This window comes from Salmo salar, chromosome ssa05 (genome assembly GCF_905237065.1).
Source record: "Salmo salar chromosome ssa05, Ssal_v3.1, whole genome shotgun sequence".
NCBI lineage: Eukaryota > Metazoa > Chordata > Actinopteri > Salmoniformes > Salmonidae > Salmo > Salmo salar.
This window is the reverse complement of record NC_059446.1, coordinates 13,133,848-13,154,496: the sequence shown is the minus strand read 5'-3', so window position 1 is coordinate 13,154,496 and position 20,649 is coordinate 13,133,848.

Genomic DNA, 20,649 nt, shown 5'->3' with positions numbered 1-20,649 from the left:
TTCTAGTCTAGACGGTGTGTAGGTTTTCCATTCCAGAGTCTAGACAGTGTGTCGGTGTTCCATTCTAGTCTAGACAGTGTGTAGGTTTTCCATTCTCGTCTAGACAGTGTGTAGGTGTTCCAGTCTAGTGTCTAGATGGTGTGTAGGTGTTCCATTCTAGTCTAAACGGTGTGTAGGTGTTCCATTCTAGTCTAAACGGTGTGTAGGTGTTGCATTCTAGAGTCTAGAAGGTGTGTAGGTGTTCCATTCTAGAGTCTAGATGGAATGTAGGTGTTCCATTCTAGTCTACACGGTGTGTAGGTGTTCAATTCTAGAGTCTAGACGGTGTGTAGGTGTTCCATTCTAGTCTAGACGGTGTGTAGTTGTTCCATTCTAGAGTCTAGACGGTGTGTAGGTGTTCCATTCTAGAGTCTAGACAGTGTGTAGGTGTTCCATTCTAGATTCTAGGTGGTGTGTAGGTGTTCCATTCTAGTCTAGACAGTGTGTAGTTGTTCCAGTCTAGTCTAGATGGTGTGTAGGTGTTCCATTCTAGTCTAGACAGTGTGTAGGTGTTCCATTCAAGTCTAGACAGTGTGTAGGTGTTCCATTCTAGTCTAGACGGTGTGTAGGTGTTCCATTCTAGTCTAGACGGTGTGTAGGTTTTCCATTCTAGAGTCTAGACAGTGTGTAGGTGTTCCATTCTAGTCTAGACAGTGTGTAGGTGTTCCAGTCTAGTCTAGATGGTGTGTAGGTGTTCCATTCTTGTCTAGATGGTGTGTAGGTGTTCCATTCTAGTCTAGACTGTGTGTAGGTGTTCCATTCTAGTCTAGATGGTGTGTAGGTGTTCCATTCTAGAGTCTAGATGGTGTGTAGGTGTTCCATTCTAGTCTAGACGGTGTGTAGGTTTTCCATTCTAGAGTCTAGACAGTGTGTAGGTGTTCCATTCTAGAGTCTAGAGTGTGTGTAGGTGTTCCATTCTAGTCTAGACTGTGTGTAGTTGTTCGATTCAAGTCTGGACTGTGTGTAGGTGTTCCATTCAAGTCTAGACTGTGTGTAGGTGTTCCATTCTAGTCTAGACAGTGTGTAGGTGTTCCATTCTAGTTTATACCGTGTGTAGGTGTTCCAGTCTAGTGTCTAGATGGTGTGTAGGTGTTCCATTCTAGTCTAAACGGTGTGTAGGTGTTCCATTCTAGTCTAAACGGTGTGTAGGTGTTGCATTCTAGAGTCTAGAAGGTGTGTAGGTGTTCCATTCTAGAGTCTAGATGGAATGTAGGTGTTCCATTCTAGTCTACACGGTCTGTAGGTGTTCAATTCTAGAGTCTAGACGGTGTGTAGGTGTTCCATTCTAGTCTAGACGGTGTGTAGTTGTTCCATTCTAGAGTCTAGACGGTGTGTAGGTGTTCCATTCTAGAGTCTAGACAGTGTGTAGGTGTTCCATTCTAGATTCTAGGTGGTGTGTAGGTGTTCCATTCTAGTCTAGACAGTGTGTAGGTGTTCCAGTCTAGTCTAGATGGTGTGTAGGTGTTCCATTCTAGTCTAGACTGTGTGTAGGTGTTCCATTCAAGTCTAGACAGTGTGTAGGTGTTCCATTCTAGTCTAGACGGTGTGTAGGTGTTCCATTCTAGTCTAGACGGTGTGTAGGTTTTCCATTCTAGAGTCTAGACAGTGTGTAGGTGTTCCATTCTAGTCTAGACAGTGTGTAGGTGTTCCAGTCTAGTCTAGATGGTGTGTAGGTGTTCCATTCTAGTCTAGATGGTGTGTAGGTGTTCCATTCTAGTCTAGACTGTGTGTAGGTGTTCCATTCTAGTCTAGATGGTGTGTAGGTGTTCCATTCTAGAGTCAAGATGGTGTGTAGGTGTTCCATTCTAGTCTAGACGGTGTGTAGGTTTTCCATTCTAGAGTCTAGACAGTGTGTAGGTGTTCCATTCTAGTCTAGACAGTGTGTAGGTGTTCCATTCTAGTCTAGACAGTGTGTAGGTGTTCCAGTCTAGTGTCTAGATGGTGTGTAGGTGTTCCATTCTAGTCTAAACGGTGTGTAGGTGTTCCATTCTAGTCTAAACGGTGTGTAGGTGTTGCATTCTAGAGTCTAGAAGGTGTGTAGGTGTTCCATTCTAGAGTCTAGATGGAATGTAGGTGTTCCATTCTAGTCTACACGGTGTGTTGGTGTTCAATTCTAGAGTCTAGACGGTGTGTAGGTGTTCCATTCTAGTCTAGACGGTGTGTAGTTGTTCCATTCTAGAGTCTAGACAGTGTGTAGGTGTTCCATTCTAGAGTCTAGACAGTGTGTAGGTGTTCCATTCTAGATTCTAGGTGGTGTGTAGGTGTTCCATTCTAGTCTAGACAGTGTGTAGGTGTTCCAGTCTAGTCTAGATGGTGTGTAGGTGTTCCATTCTAGTCTAGACTGTGTGTAGGTGTTCCATTCAAGTCTAGACAGTGTGTAGGTGTTCCATTCTAGTCTAGACAGTGTGTAGGTGTTCCATTCTAGTCTAGACGGTGTGTAGGTTTTCCATTCTAGAGTCTAGACAGTGTGTAGGTGTTCCATTCTAGTCTAGACAGTGTGTAGGTGTTCCAGTCTAGTCTAGATGGTGTGTAGGTGTTCCATTCTAGTCTAGATGGTGTGTAGGTGTTCCATTCTAGTCTAGACTGTGTGTAGGTGTTCCATTCTAGTCTAGATGGTGTGTAGGTGTTCCATTCTAGAGTCTAGATGGTGTGTAGGTGTTCCATTCTAGTCTAGACGGTGTGTAGGTTTTCCATTCTAGAGTCTAGACAGTGTGTAGGTTTTCCATTCTAGAGTCTAGATGGTGTGTAGGTGTTCCATTCTAGTCTAGACTGTGTGTAGTTGTTCCATTCTAGATTCTAGGTGGTGTGTAGGTGTTCCATTCTAGTCTAGACAGTGTGTAGTTGTTCCAGTCTAGTCTAGATGGTTTGTAGGTGTTCCATTCTAGTCTAGACAGTGTGTAGGTGTTCCATTCAAGTCTAGACAGTGTGTAGGTGTTCCATTCTAGTCTAGACGGTGTGTAGGTGTTCCATTCTAGTCTAGACGGTGTGTAGGTTTTCCATTCTAGAGTCTAGACAGTGTGTAGGTGTTCCATTCTAGTCTAGACAGTGTGTAGGTGTTCCAGTCTAGTCTAGATGGTGTGTAGGTGTTCCATTCTTGTCTAGATGGTGTGTAGGTGTTCCATTCTAGTCTAGACTGTGTGTAGGTGTTCCATTCTAGTCTAGATGGTGTGTAGGTGTTCCATTCTAGAGTCTAGATGGTGTGTAGGTGTTCCATTCTAGTCTAGACGGTGTGTAGGTTTTCCATTCTAGAGTCTAGACAGTGTGTAGGTGTTCCATTCTAGAGTCTAGAGTGTGTGTAGGTGTTCCATTCTAGTCTAGACTGTGTGTAGTTGTTCGATTCAAGTCTGGACTGTGTGTAGGTGTTCCATTCAAGTCTAGACTGTGTGTAGGTGTTCCATTCTAGTCTAGACAGTGTGTAGGTGTTCCATTCTAGTTTATACCGTGTGTAGGTGTTCCAGTCTAGTGTCTAGATGGTGTGTAGGTGTTCCATTCTAGTCTAAACGGTGTGTAGGTGTTCCATTCTAGTCTAAACGGTGTGTAGGTGTTGCATTCTAGAGTCTAGAAGGTGTGTAGGTGTTCCATTCTAGAGTCTAGATGGAATGTAGGTGTTCCATTCTAGTCTACACGATGTGTAGGTGTTCAATTCTAGAGTCTAGACGGTGTGTAGGTGTTCCATTCTAGTCTAGACGGTGTGTAGTTGTTCCATTCTAGAGTCTAGACGGTGTGTAGGTGTTCCATTCTAGAGTCTATACAGTGTGTAGGTGTTCCATTCTAGATTCTAGGTGGTGTGTAGGTGTTCCATTCTAGTCTAGACAGTGTGTAGGTGTTCCAGTCTAGTCTAGATGGTGTGTAGGTGTTCCATTCTAGTCTAGACTGTGTGTAGGTGTTCCATTCAAGTCTAGACAGTGTGTAGGTGTTCCATTCTAGTCTAGACGGTGTGTAGGTTTTCCATTCCAGAGTCTAGACAGTGTGTCGGTGTTCCATTCTAGTCTAGACAGTGTGTAGGTTTTCCATTCTCGTCTAGACAGTGTGTAGGTGTTCCAGTCTAGTGTCTAGATGGTGTGTAGGTGTTCCATTCTAGTCTAAACGGTGTGTAGGTGTTCCATTCTAGTCTAAACGGTGTGTAGGTGTTGCATTCTAGAGTCTAGAAGGTGTGTAGGTGTTCCATTCTAGAGTCTAGATGGAATGTAGGTGTTCCATTCTAGTCTACACGGTGTGTAGGTGTTCAATTCTAGAGTCTAGACGGTGTGTAGGTGTTCCATTCTAGTCTAGACGGTGTGTAGTTGTTCCATTCTAGAGTCTAGACGGTGTGTAGGTGTTCCATTCTAGAGTCTAGACAGTGTGTAGGTGTTCCATTCTAGATTCTAGGTGGTGTGTAGGTGTTCCATTCTAGTCTAGACAGTGTGTAGTTGTTCCAGTCTAGTCTAGATGGTGTGTAGGTGTTCCATTCTAGTCTAGACAGTGTGTAGGTGTTCCATTCAAGTCTAGACAGTGTGTAGGTGTTCCATTCTAGTCTAGACGGTGTGTAGGTGTTCCATTCTAGTCTAGACGGTGTGTAGGTTTTCCATTCTAGAGTCTAGACAGTGTGTAGGTGTTCCATTCTAGTCTAGACAGTGTGTAGGTGTTCCAGTCTAGTCTAGATGGTGTGTAGGTGTTCCATTCTTGTCTAGATGGTGTGTAGGTGTTCCATTCTAGTCTAGACTGTGTGTAGGTGTTCCATTCTAGTCTAGATGGTGTGTAGGTGTTCCATTCTAGAGTCTAGATGGTGTGTAGGTGTTCCATTCTAGTCTAGACGGTGTGTAGGTTTTCCATTCTAGAGTCTAGACAGTGTGTAGGTGTTCCATTCTAGAGTCTAGAGTGTGTGTAGGTGTTCCATTCTAGTCTAGACTGTGTGTAGTTGTTCGATTCAAGTCTGGACTGTGTGTAGGTGTTCCATTCAAGTCTAGACTGTGTGTAGGTGTTCCATTCTAGTCTAGACAGTGTGTAGGTGTTCCATTCTAGTTTATACCGTGTGTAGGTGTTCCAGTCTAGTGTCTAGATGGTGTGTAGGTGTTCCATTCTAGTCTAAACGGTGTGTAGGTGTTCCATTCTAGTCTAAACGGTGTGTAGGTGTTGCATTCTAGAGTCTAGAAGGTGTGTAGGTGTTCCATTCTAGAGTCTAGATGGAATGTAGGTGTTCCATTCTAGTCTACACGGTGTGTAGGTGTTCAATTCTAGAGTCTAGACGGTGTGTAGGTGTTCCATTCTAGTCTAGACGGTGTGTAGTTGTTCCATTCTAGAGTCTAGACGGTGTGTAGGTGTTCCATTCTAGAGTCTAGACAGTGTGTAGGTGTTCCATTCTAGATTCTAGGTGGTGTGTAGGTGTTCCATTCTAGTCTAGACAGTGTGTAGGTGTTCCAGTCTAGTCTAGATGGTGTGTAGGTGTTCCATTCTAGTCTAGACTGTGTGTAGGTGTTCCATTCAAGTCTAGACAGTGTGTAGGTGTTCCATTCTAGTCTAGACGGTGTGTAGGTGTTCCATTCTAGTCTAGACGGTGTGTAGGTTTTCCATTCTAGAGTCTAGACAGTGTGTAGGTGTTCCATTCTAGTCTAGACAGTGTGTAGGTGTTCCAGTCTAGTCTAGATGGTGTGTAGGTGTTCCATTCTAGTCTAGATGGTGTGTAGGTGTTCCATTCTAGTCTAGACTGTGTGTAGGTGTTCCATTCTAGTCTAGATGGTGTGTAGGTGTTCCATTCTAGAGTCAAGATGGTGTGTAGGTGTTCCATTCTAGTCTAGACGGTGTGTAGGTTTTCCATTCTAGAGTCTAGACAGTGTGTAGGTGTTCCATTCTAGTCTAGACAGTGTGTAGGTGTTCCATTCTAGTCTAGACAGTGTGTAGGTGTTCCAGTCTAGTGTCTAGATGGTGTGTAGGTGTTCCATTCTAGTCTAAACGGTGTGTAGGTGTTCCATTCTAGTCTAAACGGTGTGTAGGTGTTGCATTCTAGAGTCTAGAAGGTGTGTAGGTGTTCCATTCTAGAGTCTAGATGGAATGTAGGTGTTCCATTCTAGTCTACACGGTGTGTTGGTGTTCAATTCTAGAGTCTAGACGGTGTGTAGGTGTTCCATTCTAGTCTAGACGGTGTGTAGTTGTTCCATTCTAGAGTCTAGACAGTGTGTAGGTGTTCCATTCTAGAGTCTAGACAGTGTGTAGGTGTTCCATTCTAGATTCTAGGTGGTGTGTAGGTGTTCCATTCTAGTCTAGACAGTGTGTAGGTGTTCCAGTCTAGTCTAGATGGTGTGTAGGTGTTCCATTCTAGTCTAGACTGTGTGTAGGTGTTCCATTCAAGTCTAGACAGTGTGTAGGTGTTCCATTCTAGTCTAGACAGTGTGTAGGTGTTCCATTCTAGTCTAGACGGTGTGTAGGTTTTCCATTCTAGAGTCTAGACAGTGTGTAGGTGTTCCATTCTAGTCTAGACAGTGTGTAGGTGTTCCAGTCTAGTCTAGATGGTGTGTAGGTGTTCCATTCTAGTCTAGATGGTGTGTAGGTGTTCCATTCTAGTCTAGACTGTGTGTAGGTGTTCCATTCTAGTCTAGATGGTGTGTAGGTGTTCCATTCTAGAGTCTAGATGGTGTGTAGGTGTTCCATTCTAGTCTAGACGGTGTGTAGGTTTTCCATTCTAGAGTCTAGACAGTGTGTAGGTTTTCCATTCTAGAGTCTAGATGGTGTGTAGGTGTTCCATTCTAGTCTAGACTGTGTGTAGTTGTTCGATTCAAGTCTGGACTGTGTGTAGGTGTTCCATTCAAGTCTAGACTGTGTGTAGGTGTTCCATTCTAGTCTAGACAGTGTGTAGGTGTTCCATTCTAGTCTAGACCGTATGTAGGTGTTCCAGTCTAGTGTCTAGATGGTGTGTAGGTGTTCCATTCTAGTCTAAACGGTGTGTAGGTGTTCCATTCTAGTCTAAACGGTGTGTAGGTGTTGCATTCTAGAGTCTAGAAGGTGTGTAGGTGTTCCATTCTAGAGTCTAGATGGAATGTAGGTGTTCCATTCTAGTCTACACGGTGTGTAGGTGTTCAATTCTAGAGTCTAGACGGTGTGTAGGTGTTCCATTCTAGTCTAGACGGTGTGTAGTTGTTCCATTCTAGAGTCTAGACGGTGTGTAGGTGTTCCATTCTAGAGTCTAGACAGTGTGTAGGTGTTCCATTCTAGATTCTAGGTGGTGTGTAGGTGTTCCATTCTAGTCTAGACAGTCTGTAGGTGTTCCAGTCTAGTCTAGATGGTGTGTAGGTGTTCCATTCTAGTCTAGACTGTGTGTAGGTGTTCCATTCAAGTCTAGACAGTGTGTAGGTGTTCCATTCTAGTCTAGACGGTGTGTAGGTGTTCCATTCTAGTCTAGACGGTGTGTAGGTTTTCCATTCTAGAGTCTAGACAGTGTGTAGGTGTTCCATTCTAGTCTAGACAGTGTGTAGGTGTTCCAGTCTAGTCTAGATGGTGTGTAGGTGTTCCATTCTAGTCTAGATGGTGTGTAGGTGTTCCATTCTAGTCTAGACTGTGTGTAGGTGTTCCATTCTAGTCTAGATGGTGTGTAGGTGTTCCATTCTAGAGTCTAGATGGTGTGTAGGTGTTCCATTCTAGTCTAGACGGTGTGTAGGTTTTCCAGTCTAGTCTAGATGGTGTGTAGGTGTTCCATTCTAGTCTAGACTGTGTGTAGGTGTTCCATTCAAGTCTAGACAGTGTGTAGGTGTTCCATTCTAGTCTAGACGGTGTGTAGGTTTTCCATTCTAGAGTCTAGACAGTGTGTCGGTGTTCCATTCTAGTCTAGACAGTGTGTAGGTTTTCCATTCTCGTCTAGACAGTGTGTAGGTGTTCCAGTCTAGTGTCTAGATGGTGTGTAGGTGTTCCATTCTAGTCTAAACGGTGTGTAGGTGTTCCATTCTAGTCTAAACGGTGTGTAGGTGTTGCATTCTAGAGTCTAGAAGGTGTGTAGGTGTTCCATTCTAGAGTCTAGATGGAATGTAGGTGTTCCACTCTAGTCTACACGGTGTGTAGGTGTTCAATTCTAGAGTCTAGACGGTGTGTAGGTGTTCCATTCTAGTCTAGACCGTGTGTAGTTGTTCCATTCTAGAGTCTAGACGGTGTGTAGGTGTTCCATTCTAGAGTCTAGACAGTGTGTAGGTGTTCCATTCTAGATTCTAGGTGGTGTGTAGGTGTTCCATTCTAGTCTAGACAGTGTGTAGTTGTTCCAGTCTAGTCTAGATGGTGTGTAGGTGTTCCATTCTAGTCTAGACAGTGTGTAGGTGTTCCATTCAAGTCTAGACAGTGTGTAGGTGTTCCATTCTAGTCTAGACGGTGTGTAGGTGTTCCATTCTAGTCTAGACGGTGTGTAGGTTTTCCATTCTAGAGTCTAGACAGTGTGTAGGTGTTCCATTCTAGTCTAGACAGTGTGTAGGTGTTCCAGTCTAGTCTAGATGGTGTGTAGGTGTTCCATTCTAGTCTAGATGGTGTGTAGGTGTTCCATTCTAGTCTAGACTGTGTGTAGGTGTTCCATTCTAGTCTAGATGGTGTGTAGGTGTTCCATTCTAGAGTCTAGATGGTGTTTAGGTGTTCCATTCTAGTCTAGACGGTGTGTAGGTGTTCCAGTCTAGTCTAGATGGTGTGTAGGTGTTCCATTCTAGTCTAGACTGTGTGTAGGTGTTCCATTCAAGTCTAGACAGTGTGTAGGTGTTCCATTCTAGTCTAGACGGTGTGTAGGTTTTCCATTCTAGAGTCTAGACAGTGTGTCGGTGTTCCATTCTAGTCTAGACAGTGTGTAGGTTTTCCATTCTCGTCTAGACAGTGTGTAGGTGTTCCAGTCTAGTGTCTAGATGGTGTGTAGGTGTTCCATTCTAGTCTAAACGGTGTGTAGGTGTTCCATTCTAGTCTAAACGGTGTGTAGGTGTTGCATTCTAGAGTCTAGAAGGTGTGTAGGTGTTCCATTCTAGAGTCTAGATGGAATGTAGGTGTTCCATTCTAGTCTACACGGTGTGTAGGTGTTCAATTCTAGAGTCTAGACGGTGTGTAGGTGTTCCATTCTAGTCTAGACCGTGTGTAGTTGTTCCATTCTAGAGTCTAGACGGTGTGTAGGTGTTCCATTCTAGAGTCTAGACAGTGTGTAGGTGTTCCATTCTAGATTCTAGGTGGTGTGTAGGTGTTCCATTCTAGTCTAGACAGTGTGTAGTTGTTCCAGTCTAGTCTAGATGGTGTGTAGGTGTTCCATTCTAGTCTAGACAGTGTGTAGGTGTTCCATTCAAGTCTAGACAGTGTGTAGGTGTTCCATTCTAGTCTAGACGGTGTGTAGGTGTTCCATTCTAGTCTAGACGGTGTGTAGGTTTTCCATTCTAGAGTCTAGACAGTGTGTAGGTGTTCCATTCTAGTCTAGACAGTGTGTAGGTGTTCCAGTCTAGTCTAGATGGCGTGTAGGTGTTCCATTCTTGTCTAGATGGTGTGTAGGTGTTCCATTCTAGTCTAGTCTGTGTGTAGGTGTTCCATTCTAGTCTAGATGGTGTGTAGGTGTTCCATTCTAGAGTCTAGATGGTGTGTAGGTGTTCCATTCTAGTCTAGACGGTGTGTAGGTTTTCCATTCTAGAGTCTAGACAGTGTGTAGGTGTTCCATTCTAGAGTCTAGAGTGTGTGTAGGTGTTCCATTCTAGTCTAGACTGTGTGTAGTTGTTCGATTCAAGTCTGGACTGTGTGTAGGTGTTCCATTCAAGTCTAGACTGTGTGTAGGTGTTCCATTCTAGTCTAGACAGTGTGTAGGTGTTCCATTCTAGTTTATACCGTGTGTAGGTGTTCCAGTCTAGTGTCTAGATGGTGTGTAGGTGTTCCATTCTAGTCTAAACGGTGTGTAGGTGTTCCATTCTAGTCTAAACGGTGTGTAGGTGTTGCATTCTAGAGTCTAGAAGGTGTGTAGGTGTTCCATTCTAGAGTCTAGATGGAATGTAGGTGTTCCATTCTAGTCTACACGGTGTGTAGGTGTTCAATTCTAGAGTCTAGACGGTGTGTAGGTGTTCCATTCTAGTCTAGACGGTGTGTAGTTGTTCCATTCTAGAGTCTAGACGGTGTGTAGGTGTTCCATTCTAGAGTCTATACAGTGTGTAGGTGTTCCATTCTAGATTCTAGGTGGTGTGTAGGTGTTCCATTCTAGTCTAGACAGTGTGTAGGTGTTCCAGTCTAGTCTAGATGGTGTGTAGGTGTTCCATTCTAGTCTAGACTGTGTGTAGGTGTTCCATTCAAGTCTAGACAGTGTGTAGGTGTTCCATTCTAGTCTAGACGGTGTGTAGGTTTTCCATTCTAGAGTCTAGACAGTGTGTCGGTGTTCCATTCTAGTCTAGACAGTGTGTAGGTTTTCCATTCTCGTCTAGACAGTGTGTAGGTGTTCCAGTCTAGTGTCTAGATGGTGTGTAGGTGTTCCATTCTAGTCTAAACGGTGTGTAGGTGTTCCATTCTAGTCTAAACGGTGTGTAGGTGTTGCATTCTAGAGTCTAGAAGGTGTGTAGGTGTTCCATTCTAGAGTCTAGATGGAATGTAGGTGTTCCATTCTAGTCTACACGGTGTGTAGGTGTTCAATTCTAGAGTCTAGACGGTGTGTAGGTGTTCCATTCTAGTCTAGACGGTGTGTAGTTGTTCCATTCTAGAGTCTAGACGGTGTGTAGGTGTTCCATTCTAGAGTCTAGACAGTGTGTAGGTGTTCCATTCTAGATTCTAGGTGGTGTGTAGGTGTTCCATTCTAGTCTAGACAGTGTGTAGTTGTTCCAGTCTAGTCTAGATGGTGTGTAGGTGTTCCATTCTAGTCTAGACAGTGTGTAGTTGTTCCATTCAAGTCTAGACAGTGTGTAGGTGTTCCATTCTAGTCTAGACGGTGTGTAGGTGTTCCATTCTAGTCTAGACGGTGTGTAGGTTTTCCATTCTAGAGTCTAGACAGTGTGTAGGTGTTCCATTCTAGTCTAGACAGTGTGTAGGTGTTCCAGTCTAGTCTAGATGGTGTGTAGGTGTTCCATTCTTGTCTAGATGGTGTGTAGGTGTTCCATTCTAGTCTAGACTGTGTGTAGGTGTTCCATTCTAGTCTAGATGGTGTGTAGGTGTTCCATTCTAGAGTCTAGATGGTGTGTAGGTGTTCCATTCTAGTCTAGACGGTGTGTAGGTTTTCCATTCTAGAGTCTAGACAGTGTGTAGGTGTTCCATTCTAGAGTCTAGAGTGTGTGTAGGTGTTCCATTCTAGTCTAGACTGTGTGTAGTTGTTCGATTCAAGTCTGGACTGTGTGTAGGTGTTCCATTCAAGTCTAGACTGTGTGTAGGTGTTCCATTCTAGTCTAGACAGTGTGTAGGTGTTCCATTCTAGTTTATACCGTGTGTAGGTGTTCCAGTCTAGTGTCTAGATGGTGTGTAGGTGTTCCATTCTAGTCTAAACGGTGTGTAGGTGTTCCATTCTAGTCTAAACGGTGTGTAGGTGTTGCATTCTAGAGTCTAGAAGGTGTGTAGGTGTTCCATTCTAGAGTCTAGATGGAATGTAGGTGTTCCATTCTAGTCTACACGGTGTGTAGGTGTTCAATTCTAGAGTCTAGACGGTGTGTAGGTGTTCCATTCTAGTCTAGACGGTGTGTAGTTGTTCCATTCTAGAGTCTAGACGGTGTGTCGGTGTTCCATTCTAGAGTCTATACAGTGTGTAGGTGTTCCATTCTAGATTCTAGGTTGTGTGTAGGTGTTCCATTCTAGTCTAGACAGTGTGTAGTTGTTCCAGTCTAGTCTAGATGGTGTGTAGGTGTTCCATTCTAGTCTAGACAGTGTGTAGGTGTTCCATTCAAGTCTAGACAGTGTGTAGGTGTTCCATTCTAGTCTAGACGGTGTGTAGGTGTTCCATTCTAGTCTAGACGGTGTGTAGGTTTTCCATTCTAGAGTCTAGACAGTGTGTAGGTGTTCCATTCTAGTCTAGACAGTGTGTAGGTGTTCCAGTCTAGTCTAGATGGTGTGTAGGTGTTCCATTCTTGTCTAGATGGTGTGTAGGTGTTCCATTCTAGTCTAGTCTGTGTGTAGGTGTTCCATTCTAGTCTAGATGGTGTGTAGGTGTTCCATTCTAGAGTCTAGATGGTGTGTAGGTGTTCCATTCTAGTCTAGATGGTGTGTAGGTTTTCCATTCTAGAGTCTAGACAGTGTGTAGGTGTTCCATTCTAGAGTCTAGAGTGTGTGTAGGTGTTCCATTCTAGTCTAGACTGTGTGTAGTTGTTCGATTCAAGTCTGGACTGTGTGTAGGTGTTCCATTCAAGTCTAGACTGTGTGTAGGTGTTCCATTCTAGTCTAGACAGTGTGTAGGTGTTCCATTCTAGTTTATACCGTGTGTAGGTGTTCCAGTCTAGTGTCTAGATGGTGTGTAGGTGTTCCATTCTAGTCTAAACGGTGTGTAGGTGTTCCATTCTAGTCTAAACGGTGTGTAGGTGTTGCATTCTAGAGTCTAGAAGGTGTGTAGGTGTTCCATTCTAGAGTCTAGATGGAATGTAGGTGTTCCATTCTAGTCTACACGGTGTGTAGGTGTTCAATTCTAGAGTCTAGACGGTGTGTAGGTGTTCCATTCTAGTCTAGACGGTGTGTAGTTGTTCCATTCTAGAGTCTAGACGGTGTGTAGGTGTTCCATTCTAGAGTCTATACAGTGTGTAGGTGTTCCATTCTAGATTCTAGGTGGTGTGTAGGTGTTCCATTCTAGTCTAGACAGTGTGTAGGTGTTCCAGTCTAGTCTAGATGGTGTGTAGGTGTTCCATTCTAGTCTAGACTGTGTGTAGGTGTTCCATTCAAGTCTAGACAGTGTGTAGGTGTTCCATTCTAGTCTAGACGGTGTGTAGGTTTTCCATTCTAGAGTCTAGACAGTGTGTCGGTGTTCCATTCTAGTCTAGACAGTGTGTAGGTTTTCCATTCTCGTCTAGACAGTGTGTAGGTGTTCCAGTCTAGTGTCTAGATGGTGTGTAGGTGTTCCATTCTAGTCTAAACGGTGTGTAGGTGTTCCATTCTAGTCTAAACGGTGTGTAGGTGTTGCATTCTAGAGTCTAGAAGGTGTGTAGGTGTTCCATTCTAGAGTCTAGATGGAATGTAGGTGTTCCATTCTAGTCTACACGGTGTGTAGGTGTTCAATTCTAGAGTCTAGACGGTGTGTAGGTGTTCCATTCTAGTCTAGACGGTGTGTAGTTGTTCCATTCTAGAGTCTAGACGGTGTGTAGGTGTTCCATTCTAGAGTCTAGACAGTGTGTAGGTGTTCCATTCTAGATTCTAGGTGTTGTGTAGGTGTTCCATTCTAGTCTAGACAGTGTGTAGTTGTTCCAGTCTAGTCTAGATGGTGTGTAGGTGTTCCATTCTAGTCTAGACAGTGTGTAGTTGTTCCATTCAAGTCTAGACAGTGTGTATGTGTTCCATTCTAGTCTAGACGGTGTGTAGGTGTTCCATTCTAGTCTAGACGGTGTGTAGGTTTTCCATTCTAGAGTCTAGACAGTGTGTAGGTGTTCCATTCTAGTCTAGACAGTGTGTAGGTGTTCCAGTCTAGTCTAGATGGTGTGTAGGTGTTCCATTCTTGTCTAGATGGTGTGTAGGTGTTCCATTCTAGTCTAGACTGTGTGTAGGTGTTCCATTCTAGTCTAGATGGTGTGTAGGTGTTCCATTCTAGAGTCTAGATGGTGTGTAGGTGTTCCATTCTAGTCTAGACGGTGTGTAGGTTTTCCATTCTAGAGTCTAGACAGTGTGTAGGTGTTCCATTCTAGAGTCTAGAGTGTGTGTAGGTGTTCCATTCTAGTCTAGACTGTGTGTAGTTGTTCGATTCAAGTCTGGACTGTGTGTAGGTGTTCCATTCAAGTCTAGACTGTGTGTAGGTGTTCCATTCTAGTCTAGACAGTGTGTAGGTGTTCCATTCTAGTTTATACCGTGTGTAGGTGTTCCAGTCTAGTGTCTAGATGGTGTGTAGGTGTTCCATTCTAGTCTAAACGGTGTGTAGGTGTTCCATTCTAGTCTAAACGGTGTGTAGGTGTTGCATTCTAGAGTCTAGAAGGTGTGTAGGTGTTCCATTCTAGAGTCTAGATGGAATGTAGGTGTTCCATTCTAGTCTACACGGTGTGTAGGTGTTCAATTCTAGAGTCTAGACGGTGTGTAGGTGTTCCATTCTAGTCTAGACGGTGTGTAGTTGTTCCATTCTAGAGTCTAGACGGTGTGTAGGTGTTCCATTCTAGAGTCTATACAGTGTGTAGGTGTTCCATTCTAGATTCTAGGTGGTGTGTAGGTGTTCCATTCTAGTCTAGGTGGTGTGTAGGTGTTCCATTCTAGTCTAGACAGTGTGTAGGTGTTCCAGTCTAGTCTAGATGGTGTGTAGGTGTTCCATTCTAGTCTAGACTGTGTGTAGGTGTTCCATTCTAGTCTAGACAGTGTGTAGGTGTTCCATTCTAGTCTAGACGGTGTGTAGGTGTTCCATTCTAGTCTAGACGGTGTGTAGGTTTTCCATTCTAGAGTCTAGACAGTGTGTAGGTGTTCCATTCTAGTCTAGACAGTGTGTAGGTGTTCCAGTCTAGTCTAGATGGTGTGTAGGTGTTCCATTCTAGTCTAGATGGTGTGTAGGTGTTCCATTCTAGTCTATACTGTGTGTAGGTGTTCCATTCTAGTCTAGATGGTGTGTAGGTGTTCCATTCTAGAGTCAAGATGGTGTGTAGGTGTTCCATTCTAGTCTAGACGGTGTGTAGGTTTTCCATTCTAGAGTCTAGACAGTGTGTAGGTGTTCCATTCTAGTCTAGACAGTGTGTAGGTGTTCCATTCTAGTCTAGACAGTGTGTAGGTGTTCCAGTCTAGTGTCTAGATGGTGTGTAGGTGTTCCATTCTAGTCTAAACGGTGTGTAGGTGTTCCATTCTATTCTAAACGGTGTGTAGGTGTTGCATTCTAGAGTCTAGAAGGTGTGTAGGTGTTCCATTCTAGAGTCTAGATGGAATGTAGGTGTTCCATTCTAGTCTACACGGTGTGTTGGTGTTCAATTCTAGAGTCTAGACGGTGTGTAGGTGTTCCATTCTAGTCTAGACGGTGTGTAGTTGTTCCATTCTAGAGTCTAGACAGTGGTTAGGTGTTCCATTCTAGAGTCTAGACAGTGTGTAGGTGTTCCATTCTAGATTCTAGGTGGTGTGTAGGTGTTCCATTCTAGTCTAGACAGTGTGTAGGTGTTCCAGTCTAGTCTAGATGGTGTGTAGGTGTTCCATTCTAGTCTAGACTGTGTGTAGGTGTTCCATTCAAGTCTAGACAGTGTGTAGGTGTTCCATTCTAGTCTAGACAGTGTGTAGGTGTTCCATTCTAGTCTAGACGGTGTGTAGGTTTTCCATTCTAGAGTCTAGACAGTGTGTAGGTGTTCCATTCTAGTCTAGACAGTGTGTAGGTGTTCCAGTCTAGTCTAGATGGTGTGTAGGTGTTCCATTCTAGTCTAGATGGTGTGTAGGTGTTCCATTCTAGTCTAGACTGTGTGTAGGTGTTCCATTCTAGTCTAGATGGTGTGTAGGTGTTCCATTCTAGAGTCTAGATGGTGTGTAGGTGTTCCATTCTAGTCTAGACGGTGTGTAGGTTTTCCATTCTAGAGTCTAGACAGTGTGTAGGTTTTCCATTCTAGAGTCTAGATGGTGTGTAGGTGTTCCATTCTAGTCTAGACTGTGTGTAGTTGTTCGATTCAAGTCTGGACTGTGTGTAGGTGTTCCATTCAAGTCTAGACTGTGTGTAGGTGTTCCATTCTAGTCTAGACAGTGTGTAGGTGTTCCATTCTAGTCTAGACCGTATGTAGGTGTTCCAGTCTAGTGTCTAGATGGTGTGTAGGTGTTCCATTCTAGTCTAAACGGTGTGTAGGTGTTCCATTCTAGTCTAAACGGTGTGTAGGTGTTGCATTCTAGAGTCTAGAAGGTGTGTAGGTGTTCCATTCTAGAGTCTAGATGGAATGTAGGTGTTCCATTCTAGTCTACACGGTGTGTAGGTGTTCAATTCTAGAGTCTAGACGGTGTGTAGGTGTTCCATTCTAGTCTAGACGGTGTGTAGTTGTTCCATTCTAGAGTCTAGACGGTGTGTAGGTGTTCCATTCTAGAGTCTAGACAGTGTGTAGGTGTTCCATTCTAGATTCTAGGTGGTGTGTAGGTGTTCCATTCTAGTCTAGACAGTCTGTAGGTGTTCCAGTCTAGTCTAGATGGTGTGTAGGTGTTCCATTCTAGTCTAGACTGTGTGTAGGTGTTCCATTCAAGTCTAGACAGTGTGTAGGTGTTCCATTCTAGTCTAGACGGTGTGTAGGTGTTCCATTCTAGTCTAGACGGTGTGTAGGTTTTCCATTCTAGAGTCTAGACAGTGTGTAGGTGTTCCATTCTAGTCTAGACAGTGTGTAGGTGTTCCAGTCTAGTCTAGATGGTGTGTAGGTGTTCCATTCTAGTCTAGATGGTGTGTAGGTGTTCCATTCTAGTCTAGACTGTGTGTAGGTGTTCCATTCTAGTCTAGATGGTGTGTAGGTGTTCCATTCTAGAGTCTAGATGGTGTGTAGGTGTTCCATTCTAGTCTAGACGGTGTGTAGGTTTTCCATTCTAGAGTCTAGACAGTGTGTAGGTGTTCCATTCTAGAGTCTAGATGGTGTGTAGGTGTTCCATTCTAGTCTAGACTGTGTGTAGTTGTTCGATTCAAGTCTGGACTGTGTGTAGGTGTTCCATTCAAGTCTAGACTGTGTGTAGGTGTTCCATTCTTGTCTAGACAGTGTGTAGGTGTTCCATTCTAGTCTAGACCGTGTGTAGGTGTTCCAGTCTAGTGTCTAGATGGTGTGTAGGTGTTCCATTCTAGTCTAAACGGTGTGTAGGTGTTCCATTCTAGTCTAAACGGTGTGTAGGTGTTGCATTCTAGAGTCTAGAAGGTGTGTAGGTGTTCCATTCTAGAGTCTAGATGGAATGTAGGTGTTCCATTCTAGTCTACACGGTGTGTAGGTGTTCCATTCTAGAGTCTAGACAGTGTGTAGGTGTTCCATTCTAGTCTAGACGGTGTGTAGTTGTTCCATTCTAGAGTCTAGACGGTGTGTAGGTGTTCCATTCTAGATTCTAGATGGTGTGTAGGTGTTCCATTCTAGTCTAGATGGTGTGTAGGTTTTCCATTCTAGTCTAGATGGTGTGTAGGTGTTCCATTCAAGTCTAGACAGTGTGTAGATGTTCCATTCTAGAGTCTAGTCAGTGTGTAGGTGTTCCATTCTAGAGTCTAGTCAGTGTGTAGGTGTTCCATTCTAGATTCTAGATGGTGTGTAAGTGTTCCATTCTAGTCTAGATGGTGTGTAGATTTTCCATTCTAGTCTAGATGGTGTGTAGGTGTTCCATTCAAGTCTAGACAGTGTGTAGATGTTCCATTCTAGTCTAGACGGTGTGTAGGTGTTCCATTCTAGTCTAGACAGTGTGTAGGTGTTCCATTCTAGAGTCTAGACAGTGTGTAGGTGTTCCATTCTAGTCTAGACGGTGTGTAGGTGTTCCATTCTAGTCTAGACGGTGTGTAGGTGTTCCATTCTAGAGTCTAGACGGTGTGTAGGTGTTCCATTCTAGAGTCTAGACAGTGTGTAGGTGTTCCATTCTAGTCTAGACGGTGTGTAGGTTTTCCAGTCTAGACTAGACGGTGTGTAGGTGTTCCATTCTAGTCTAGATGGTGTGTAGGTGTTCCATTCTAGAGTCTAGATGGTGTGTAGGTGTTCCATTCTAGTCTAGACGGTGTGTAGGTTTTCCATTCTAGTCTAGACGGTGTGTAGGTGTTCCATTCTAGAGTCTAGACAGTGTGTAGGTGTTCCATTCAAGTCTAGACTGTGTGTAGGTGTTCCATACTAGAGTCTAGATGGAATGTAGGTGTTCCATTCTAGTCTACACAGTGTGTAGGTGTTCCATTCTAGAGTCTAGACGGTGTGTAGGTGTTCCATTCTAGTCTAGACGGTGTGTAGTTGTTCCATTCTAGAGTCTAGACGGTGTGTAGGTGTTCCATTCTAGAGTCTAGACAGTGTGTAGGTGTTCCATTCTAGATTCTAGATGGTGTGTAGGTGTTCCATTCTAGTCTAGACGGTGTGTAGGTGTTCCAGTCTAGTCTAGATGGTGTGTAGGTGTTCCATTCTAGTCTAGATGGTGTGTAGGTGTTCCATTCTAGTCTAGACTGTGTGTAGGTGTTCCATTCAAGTCTAGACAGTGTGTAGGTGTTCCATTCTAGTCTAGACGGTGTGTAGGTTTTCCATTCTAGAGTCTAGACAGTGTGTCGGTGTTCCAGTCTAGTGTCTAGATGGTGTGTAGGTGTTCCATTCTAGTCTAAACGGTGTGTAGGTGTTCCATTCTAGTCTAAACGGTGTGTAGGTGTTGCATTCTAGAGTCTAGAAGGTGTGTAGGTGTTCCATTCTAGAGTCTAGATGGAATGTAGGTGTTCCATTCTAGTCTACACGGTGTGTAGGTGTTCAATTCTAGAGTCTAGACGGTGTGTAGGTGTTCCATTCTAGTCTAGACGGTGTGTAGTTGTTCCATTCTAGAGTCTAGACGGTGTGTAGGTGTTCCATTCTAGAGTCTAGACAGTGTGTAGGTGTTCCATTCTAGATTCTAGGTGGTGTGTAGGTGTTCCATTCTAGTCTAGACAGTGTGTAGTTGTTCCAGTCTAGTCTAGATGGTGTGTAGGTGTTCCATTCTAGTCTAGACAGTGTGTAGGTGTTCCATTCAAGTCTAGACAGTGTGTAGGTGTTCCATTCTAGTCTAGACGGTGTGTAGGTGTTCCATTCTAGTCTAGACGGTGTGTAGGTTTTCCATTCTAGAGTCTAGACAGTGTGTAGGTGTTCCATTCTAGTCTAGACAGTGTGTAGGTGTTCCAGTCTAGTCTAGATGGTGTGTAGGTGTTCCATTCTAGTCTAGATGGTGTGTAGGTGTTCCATTCTAGTCTAGACTGTGTGTAGGTGTTCCATTCTAGTCTAGATGGTGTGTAGGTGTTCCATTCTAGAGTCTAGATGGTGTGTAGGTGTTCCATTCTAGTCTAGACGGTGTGTAGGTTTTCCATTCTAGAGTCTAGACAGTGTGTAGGTGTTCCATTCTAGAGTCTAGATGGTGTGTAGGTGTTCCATTCTAGTCTAGACTGTGTGTAGTTGTTCGATTCAAGTCTGGACTGTGTGTAGGTGTTCCATTCAAGTCTAGACTGTGTGTAGGTGTTCCATTCTTGTCTAGACAGTGTGTAGGTGTTCCATTCTAGTCTAGACCGTGTGTAGGTGTTCCAGTCTAGTGTCTAGATGGTGTGTAGGTGTTCCATTCTAGTCTAAACGGTGTGTAGGTGTTCCATTCTAGTCTAAACGGTGTGTAGGTGTTGCATTCTAGAGTCTAGAAGGTGTGTAGGTGTTCCATTCTAGAGTCTAGATGGAATGTAGGTGTTCCATTCTAGTCTACACGGTGTGTAGGTGTTCCATTCTAGAGTCTAGACGGTGTGTAGGTGTTCCATTCTAGTCTAGACGGTGTGTAGTTGTTCCATTCTAGAGTCTAGACGGTGTGTAGGTGTTCCATTCTAGATTCTAGATGGTGTGTAGGTGTTCCATTCTAGTCTAGATGGTGTGTAGGTTTTCCATTCTAGTCTAGATGGTGTGTAGGTGTTCCATTCAAGTCTAGACAGTGTGTAGATGTTCCATTCTAGAGTCTAGTCAGTGTGTAGGTGTTCCATTCTAGAGTCTAGTCAGTGTGTAGGTGTTCCATTCTAGATTCTAGATGGTGTGTAAGTGTTCCATTCTAGTCTAGATGGTGTGTAGATTTTCCATTCTAGTCTAGATGGTGTGTAGGTGTTCCATTCAAGTCTAGACAGTGTGTAGATGTTCCATTCTAGTCTAGACGGTGTGTAGGTGTTCCATTCTAGTCTAGACAGTGTGTAGGTGTTCCATTCTAGAGTCTAGACAGTGTGTAGGTGTTCCATTCTAGTCTAGACGGTGTGTAGGTGTTCCATTCTAGTCTAGACGGTGTGTAGGTGTTCCATTCTAGAGTCTAGACGGTGTGTAGGTGTTCCATTCTAGAGTCTAGACAGTGTGTAGGTGTTCCATTCTAGTCTAGACGGTGTGTAGGTTTTCCAGTCTAGACTAGACGGTGTGTAGGTGTTCCATTCTAGTCTAGATGGTGTGTAGGTGTTCCATTCTAGAGTCTAGATGGTGTGTAGGTGTTCCATTCTAGTCTAGACGGTGTGTAGGTTTTCCATTCTAGTCTAGACGGTGTGTAGGTGTTCCATTCTAGAGTCTAGACAGTGTGTAGGTGTTCCATTCAAGTCTAGACTGTGTGTAGGTGTTCCATACTAGAGTCTAGATGGAATGTAGGTGTTCCATTCTAGTCTACACAGTGTGTAGGTGTTCCATTCTAGAGTCTAGACGGTGTGTAGGTGTTCCATTCTAGTCTAGACGGTGTGTAGTTGTTCCATTCTAGAGTCTAGACGGTGTGTAGGTGTTCCATTCTAGAGTCTAGACAGTGTGTAGGTGTTCCATTCTAGATTCTAGATGGTGTGTAGGTGTTCCATTCTAGTCTAGACGGTGTGTAGGTGTTCCAGTCTAGTCTAGATGGTGTGTAGGTGTTCCATTCTAGTCTAGATGGTGTGTAGGTGTTCCATTCTAGTCT